The sequence below is a fragment of the Nannobrachium achirus genome, assembly GCF_963921795.1.
Source record: "Nannobrachium achirus genome assembly, chromosome: 20".
In the NCBI taxonomy this organism is placed as follows: domain Eukaryota; kingdom Metazoa; phylum Chordata; class Actinopteri; order Myctophiformes; family Myctophidae; genus Nannobrachium; species Nannobrachium achirus.
In genome coordinates this window covers 47,719,564-47,728,555 of record NC_137827.1, presented here as the reverse complement: position 1 = coordinate 47,728,555, position 8,992 = coordinate 47,719,564, and positions in this window count along the sequence as shown.

The following is an 8,992-nucleotide window of genomic DNA, read 5'->3' as shown; positions in this document are numbered from 1 at the left end:
ACGCTTTACAATAGAAACTAGACCAGGTCACCTGGTTGTGCCAGACCCGCAATGAAAACTAGTATGGCACTGAACTAACACATGAACACACAGGATTTTATAGTCTCAGCAACAAAGCGTAGTGAGCTTGTAGATCGGCTGTTTTCACTAGTATGGCACTGAACTAACACATGAACACACAGGATTTTATAGTCTCAGCAACAAAGCGTAGTGAGCTTGTAGATCGGCTGTTTTGACTAGTATGGCACTGAACTAACACATGAACACACAGGATTTTATAGGCTGAGCAGCTGGAAATGTTTGTGAGCTTGTAGATGGGCTGTTTTCACTAGTATGGCTGTGGGGCAAATGTTTTGCAGCACTGAACTAACACATGAACACACAGGAATTTATAGTCTCAGCAGCTCGTCAGCCAACTCAACTCAGCTGGTCCCGTACAGGTGACGGCACTCAAGGCAATCAGCCGAGCAAGGGAAGGGAGGGGCAGATGAGCAGTCAGAGGCAAACACAGGCACACTGAGGAAAAGAGGGACCGACCGACAGACAGACCGACAGACCGACAAAGCCTTATGTAGGCCGACCCCCTGGGTCTGGCAAACATAATATCCCGACTCGACAGTCAGATTTGAAATCCCGACCTCAGTCGAGATAGGCATAGGCACCCTGTTTGTTAACAGTTCTACTGCCAGATTTATTATTTATTTATTGAGGCTGGTGCCAGCAAAAAGCAGCTTACCTTTGCGATGTTATAGAAAATGATCTATTAATTATTTCCATTTTTTTTAGAGCAGCGTTAAGGGAGATGTTTTTACTGTACACGGCGGCGCGACCAGTTATCAGCTTACAGTCATCAAACAAGGTAAAAAGAACGAGCTGTATTGGCAGCGCGCTTGGGTCAAAATTGGGGCGAACGGGAACGTCCAAAGCAGTAAAAGAGTTAATACGTGGCCATCGTTGTGTTAATAATAATAATAATGATGAATTATACTGAACGACTTTTCTCTTTCGCTGCTGTACAGTGTGACTGACTCTGCTGCCCCCTGCTGTCCTGACTGCCTTCCTGAACAACATGGACGTGTGTCACCAATGTAAGTCCCTCATCAAACATACACGATGTAGGCTAGTCAATCTGAGGTTTGACCCAAAATAAATTGCAATAGTAATGGTTCAAGGTTTTTTTTATGATCCTTAGTCATCCAAAAAACAAGTTAAACGTTTCCCATGATATTCTTAGTGGATCAAGGTGAATTCAGGGGGTTCAAGTTTGGGTCCCATCACTTACTGTACAGGAAAAAAGACCCCCCCCAAAAATTGTCTTTAAAACCCATTTTGTGCCCCAGAAATTAACGGATTAAAATGTCCAGAGTGCCTCTCGCTGGCTCCATAAACGGCCAGTCTCTTATTTTGAAGGCCAGAAGTCCATAGCGTTAACACTTCCGGTCTGACGTCATCGCGTCATTCACAGGAAGCGGTCATGTCAACGTGGTGTTATGTAATGGCCGATCGGAGCTTTTCAACATGTGTTTTATAAGCGAGCATCTATTGCCATCCTTCGCTTTGAAAGTGTTGTTTGGAGATAATGGACATTAAAGATGAGATTCCCCGTCTGCCTCAATGTTATGGGATTACTATTTTGTGCTCGTGGATCCGTGATGATGATGTATCGGCTCCGGCGATCGACTCAGGACGTTCCGGGCACCAACAGGGTAGGATTACCGCCGTTACAGTAATAGAGTACTTTTCGCGAGTATACTCGGGATCGGCACTCTGGGTACTCGAGTACTTTTCACGAGTATTCTCGGGAATGGCACTAAATCGGTTAAGTAGCATGTGAGGGGTCTAACTATGGTTTTTTCATGATCCTGAATCCATTGCAACTGAGCTGACTTATCACTAAACCATAGTTTTGGGGGCCAGAGAAATGTCTTTTTTCCTGTATTGTAAGTGATGGGACCCAGACTTGAGCCCCCTGAATTCACCTTGATCCACTAAGAATATAAGGGGAAACTTTTAACATGTTTTTTGGATGACTCTAAGGATCATTTTAAACCTTGAACCATTACTATTGCAATTTATTTTAGGTCAGGCCCTTTTTTTAGCTTAGATTGTTCCAATGGATCCAACTGAGTTATTATTTTGTAAAATACATTCTGATAGTAACAAGGACACCTGTTGAACAAACACGCCATAGCAATGGTTACTATCACAATATAGAGCTACTGTATTTAAAGGGATATGTCACTTTCAAAAAAACTTTTTTTCATTTTATCGTCTAATCAGGCTTTTGGGAACACCCAGGACAGTTTTTGAATTTCTTCATTCAGTATTTAGATATTTTATATTCATTTCCCTCATTTTGCCCCCTTCCAGGACCTTCCTATACAAACCCATTATAACTTAAAACTCCATTTTAACCATGATAGATTCAATTAAAATACCTGTCCTTTTTTCTGGTGACTCCTGACACCCTCCGAATACGTGAGCATGCCGTGTTTTTTCGATAAAAAATGTAATTGATTTCTATTAATGTTTTGAGGAAATGGAAATTATCAAATACAATAAAAGATTATAAAAAATAAATGAAAAATGTTATCGAAGAAACACGGCCTGCTCACGTATTCGGAGGGTGTTAGGAGTCAACAGAAAAAAAGGACAGTTGTTTTCATTGAATCTATCATGGTTAAAATGGAGTTTGAAGTTATAATGGGTTTGTATAGGAAGGTCCTGGAAGGGGGCAAAATTAATATCAAATATCTAATACTGAATGAAGAAATTCAAAAACTGTACTGGGTGTTCCCAAAAGCCAGATTAGACGATTAAATGACAAAAAGTTTTTTTGAAAGTGAAATATCCCTTTGACACATATCCTGTCATTAATAGAAAGAGAACACACAAACAACGATGAGACAACCTGAAAAAGACACTGGTATGGAACTCCTGGTTTACTGGGATGGGGTTCAATTCCCTGCGGTGTCCTTTCTTTCGAATCATCAATAGAATATCATGCTAACTACTAAATCATCTATTATAGCATATCATGCTAACTAACTACTGTCATATCATCTATTGCTAACTACTTTTCTATTGCAAATCTCCCCTTCCTTTTTCTAGCCCCGCTACTTCCTCTCTCCGACTACACCCCTTCCTGCCCCTTCCTCTCTCAGACTCCACCCCTTATTTTCCCTAGCCCCGCCCCTTCCTCTCTCCGACTCCACCCCTTCCTTTCCCTAGCCCCGCCCCTTCCTCTCTCCGACTCCACCCCTTCCTTTCCCTAGCCCCGCCCCTTCCTCTCTCCGACTCCACCCCTTCTTTTCCCTAGCCCCGCCCCTTCCTCTCTCCGACCCCACCCTTTCCTTTCCCTAGCCCCGCCCCTTCCTCTCTCCGACTCCACCCCTTCCTTTCCCTAGTACCGCCCCTTCCTCTCTCCGACTCCACCCCTTCCTTTCCCTAGCCCCGCCCCTTCCTCTCTCCGACTCCACCCCTTCCTTTCCCTAGCCCCGCCCCTTCCTCTCTCCGACTCCACCCCTTCCTTTCCCTAGCCCCGCCCCTTCCTCTCTCCGACTCCGCCCCTTCCTCTCTCCGACTCCACCCCTTCCTTTCCCTAGCCCCGTCCATTCCTCCCTGACTCCGCCCCTTCCTCTCTCTGACTCCGCCCATTCCTCTCTGCCTCTCTTAAGATTCCAGCCGGTTTTGTATTTTTTTGCTATAACCGCTGCCCTCTGTTGTCTGGAAACCACGTGGAGGACACGGCCCCCCACGCGCCCACTGCTCACGCATTGATGGGTAATTTTCAGCACCCGACGTGGGATTTGAACCAAGCAGTGATGCCTATTGCAACACACGTCAAGGTATCCTGCAACACTAGTCCCTGAGACTAGTCCGCTGCGCCACTGGTGCCGGCCAATTCACACTGCTTTCTGTGCTGCTTTTGAAGTTCTGGAAATCAGCTTTCAAAGTAAAGATTTGAATGGGGTTTGAACCCATAACCTCTGGATCATCTACTCAGTGTCCTAACTGAGTGAGCTACCTGTTAGCTTCTTGAGAACAGTCCTCTTTCTTATTAGAGGAACTGGAAATCAGTTTTCAAAGTAAAGAGTTAAGGGGTTTGAACCCATAACCTCTAGACAATCTACCCAGTGTCCTAACTGAGTGAGCTATCTGTCAGCTTTTTTGGGTGCACTCTTCCTTCCTATTAGAAGAACTGGAAATCAGTTTTCAAAGTAAAGAGTTGAGTGGGGTTTGAACCCATATCATCTGGTGCATCTACTCAGCGTTTTAACCGAGTGAGCTATCTTTCAACTTCTATAGCACAGTCTTCCTTCCTATTAGAGGAACAAGAAACAATGATACAAAAGGAAAAAAAAGAAAATGACCACAATTGAAACTATCTTTTGGGTTTTGTGTCATTATCTACATAAATAGTAAAGCACAGTGGCTTACTGGACTAAGAGCCTGCCTGCAAAACAGAAGGTTGCAGGTTCAATCCCGGGCCTTGTCAAAATGTCCTCTGATACTTTTTAAGTTTTAAATATAAATCTTTCTTGGGGGGGCTGGCACTACATCTTTTTACATGGGGGTCTGGGGCCAGATACGTCAATTTGTGGGTCCTTGACCTGCCATGTTAGCAGAAGGCCACAGGTTCTAAGCATTTCCTAGGTGTCCTCAACACCTTTTTTTTTATTAATTATGATATTTTTAATTATTAAATCTTATGGCACCCTGGCACTACATCTTGTCAGATGGGGTCTGCATACAAAAGGGGTATCAGTTGTGGGTCCTTGACATGAACATCTTTGAGGATCACTATGAATTTTGAAGGGGCAGTCATAGCTCAATGGATAGAGTGGATGGCTCGTCAGCGGAAGGTAGCAGGATCAAGTCCCGGCTCTGGCATTGTGTCAGAGACACATGTTCACCACAGATAATAAAGTGATGAGAACAGTAAGATAAAGCATTTGAGGTTCTGATACTGTATGTTGACATACGGTGACAGACGCACGCTTGGTTCAAAGGGACCCTTTCAGAGTGTAAGCCAACAAATGGGACCTGCTGTGATTCTCAACCTGTGAGTTGGGAAAATTACTTTGAGGGGTCCCCACATGATTACCTTATGCAACATTGTTCTCTCACTTGACAGTAAACAAACAAACAAACAAACACAGTTTAAGTGCATAGGGTATCTGCACATTTCTAAAGTGACAATCTAAGGACTTTTTAATACTTGTGAAAATAGCCGTTGCGAGGCGTTGAGAGCATGTAGATCAGCTATTTTCACAATAGAACCGTGTTAGATAAGGCATTACATTGCCTCAAGTCTTAGTGCTCGTAGAGTGGGGAAGGGTCCCCAGCTCAACCATGATTATTTTGGGGGTCGCAGCCTGAAAAGGTTGAGAACCACTGGTGTAAAGTATCTAAGTAGAATAACTATCTAAGAACTTAAGTAATGTATTTGTATTTTACTTGAGTATTTCCAATTTCCGCAGTGCGTGCGGTACTGCAGGAACTTGGCTTGGTTGCTTTTAAAAGCATCAAGAACCTCATTAAAACGTCTTTACACAGATACTGAATGCTTGGAGCAAAACCCACATGAAAGTTACCACCATCATTATGCTTTCAGGACAACACACACATGTATTGTTTTTTTCTTAAACCAGATTCTTATTTTCATCTTTAAGCTATAACGTTTCTGAAAACTCCCAAAGGCCTCCGTACAAACGAACAACAAACGCAACCAGCCAATAAAACCAAAACAAAACGGGGTCAGAACACCAAAGAATCTTTTTCCATTTACAGTGTTGTCTTTATTTCGGACGAAAAAAGTGGACACACGTCATGTCAAACTCTGCCTTGTGGCAGCAGAGAGGAAACAAGAAGAAGCATACTGATTGGTCAGTCAGCTCAGAGGAAACAAGAAGCCGCCGACTGGTTGGTCAGTCGGCTCACACCTGCCAGAGGACGCGGCGTCCCCCTGACCGACAGATAAATCACACATGGAATGAAGACGGGGCAATGGGAGCTGGGGCTGGTGTCACAGAGTGATAAGAGACAGCGGCCCCGTGAGAAGAAAAAGGGGGAGGAAAAAAATGGGATGGTGTTTTCCTCTGGTGTTTCAGTCCGAGTGTATCAAAGGGTGCGTTCGGAAATGCGCACCGGGTGTGTGCTTAGTGTAGTGTAGAGTGCCTAAACCCAACCCTAATCCTAACCCTAACCTCAGTAAAACTATGCCTAACCCTAACCCCAACCCTAACCTTAACCTCAGTGAAACTATGCCTAACCCTAACCCCAACCCTAACCTTAACCTCAGTAAAACTATGCCTAAACCTAACCATAACCCCTAACCCTAACCACAAACGGGGCGCATTTACGAACGCACCCTTTGATACACTCTGACTGAATCACCAGCAGAAAACACTCTCCCGAAAAAAATATGTATCTTTGACCGACCACTTATCACTGCTGTTAGTAGTGGAGGAACCACGCCGCCGCCAAGTTGTAGTGGCTCAGTGTTGATTTTGACAGCAAATTTTCCATTTAGTTTTAGTCATATTTTAGTCATCTGAAATGTTTTTGTTTTAGTCTAGTTTTAGTCGACTAAATATAAGATCCTAGTCGACTAAATCTACATTTGATTCTGTCGACTAAAATGTATTTTGACTATATTTGTATTTGACTATAGTGACTGATTTTTTACACTTGGTCGCATGTTGAAAATAGCCAATCTACAAGCTCAACGTGTCTCAGCGCGAGGCGTTGTGAGTTTGTAGATCTGGTATTTTTAGAGCGCGACACCCAAATTCTACTGGAACTAGGGGTCTAGTTTTTCTTTGTTGACGGAATTGTCAACATATTTAGTCTTAGTTTTAATCATAATAGCTTTGTTTTTATTTTTATTTCGTTTGGAAAAAAGTTAGTCGACGAACATTTTTTGTCATAGTTTTAGTCAGTAAAATCAACACTGCCACATCGCTGCAATTTGTAGTGGCTTTCCTTACTTGGATCAAATCACGGTGAATGACTAGCTTGGTAGCCCTTGAAAATTGTTGAAGCGTACCTTTTGAAAGTACATGGGTGCCAGCGAGGAAATTTTGCATTATTTTTCCTGAAAATGTTTTCCTAAACATGGTCTTATTGCAGATGTTATTTGTTTTGTTTGTTGGACAGCAGTCATGACTGTGCTTCGCTTCGTGAAGAATGTATAAGAAAAAAAAATATCCAGCAGCTGTTGGGCTCATGAGCTTATAAATTGCCCATTGTGTGGTACAGTGGCTTAGGTCCATTTTAACGTTCTGAAAAACAATGTCAATTTCAAAAGTTCAGAGTGTGTAATTTGGGACAAAACACATTTGCATCATTTTTTTTAAGTTAAGGTATGGCAACATGACTGGTGTCTTGCATGCGTGTAAAGGCGCATGTGCAAGTCATGGTTGCCATACCTTAACAACCGGCATGATGAATTTATTTTAAGAAGTACATTAAATCTTTTCCCCTGTAGCCAAGGTATGGCAGGGGCTATACCTTGCCATACCCAATTGACGCCTCTGTATGGAACAATTTCTTTCACAAGTTCATAAACAATTAGCCAAAGTTCGGGAAGTGCCATGAATAACAAAACCACAATGTACATTTTTTTTCACTTCCCAAAGGATAAACGTCAAAATCAAGACTGGGGTTCAAACGTGAGCGAACCAGCCTCATGCTTAATTTATACTCTGTCGTGTGATGCTGCCATGCAAGCAATGAAAATAGCCGATCTACAGTATACACAGTGGTGTAAAGTAACTAAGTAGATTTACTTAAAGGAGTAATACAGACCAAAATAGGACCCCCCCCTGAATGAGAATGTTTCCACAGACCTTCTTACCTGGTTAGGTTGATATGCCTCATTTCTGCCCCTGTTCTGAGATCTGTAGATTAGTCCCCACTGCTAAAACGGGCGTATCGTCTCTATCCAAAAGCGCACATTTCGGCCGCTTCCAAAAAATATATATTTTATGAATCGTCCAGACATGCTTCTACAGACACCACACACAGTGTTTTAGCGAGACGCTCTGTGCATTGATGTAAACAAAGCAATGAGCATGGCCACTTCCTGCCTGGCCCAAAGGTAGCTCTAAAGAAGGTAAAGACATGGGGGCGTGTTTTGGCTCCATGGCTATCCGCCATGACACTCTCGGTGGCAAAACTACCACCGGAAGTTCGGTGAATAACAATACCTTTATAAAATACTAGGCTCAGGAATATAAAAGAAGACATGTCACACATTGTTTTCTGCTGTGTTGCTTTTCGGTGAGTACACTGTATAACATTATAGAGGCATCTAAAGAGCACAATTTACGTTTCTGAACTAGCTAGTATCGCGAGATTCTCCACCATTCCCTGTCTGGAATCCAAATCTCGCGATATCTCCGAGACAGAAACAGCCGACGCTGCTGTTTAGCTGCCTCAATAACATTATGTACTGTGCACATCGAAAAGCAAGTGATTGTAAAAATACCTGTGATATGTCTTCTTTTATATTCCTGGAGCGATTATACAACATGGTCTCTATCGTTCAGAATTATTTTTTGTTCCTGAGCTGTCCCAGCCGGCGCAAATAGACGCCAATGTTATTCACCGAACTTCCGGTGCTAGTTCCGCCACCCAAAGTGTCTTGGCGGATAGGCGTGGACACCAACACGTCACTGGGTGACGTGGGTGACTTCTCCTCTTGCTCCTAGCCTGGCTCCAAGAGCTAGAGTGGAAGTCTCGCGAGAATCTCGCGAGAGCTCGAGGCAGCATTGCTTTCCTTAGCCCTGGTAAACAGGCTATTAACCCTTCACAGGCTACAACAGCTTGTCTGGTATGTCTAGGAAGCATGTCTGGATGATTCATAAAAAAGAAATGGGCGCTTTTGGATAGAGACGATACGCCCGTTTTAGCAGTGGGGATTAATCTACAGATCTCAGAACAGGGGCAGAAATGAGCCATATCAACCGAACCAGGTAAGAACGTC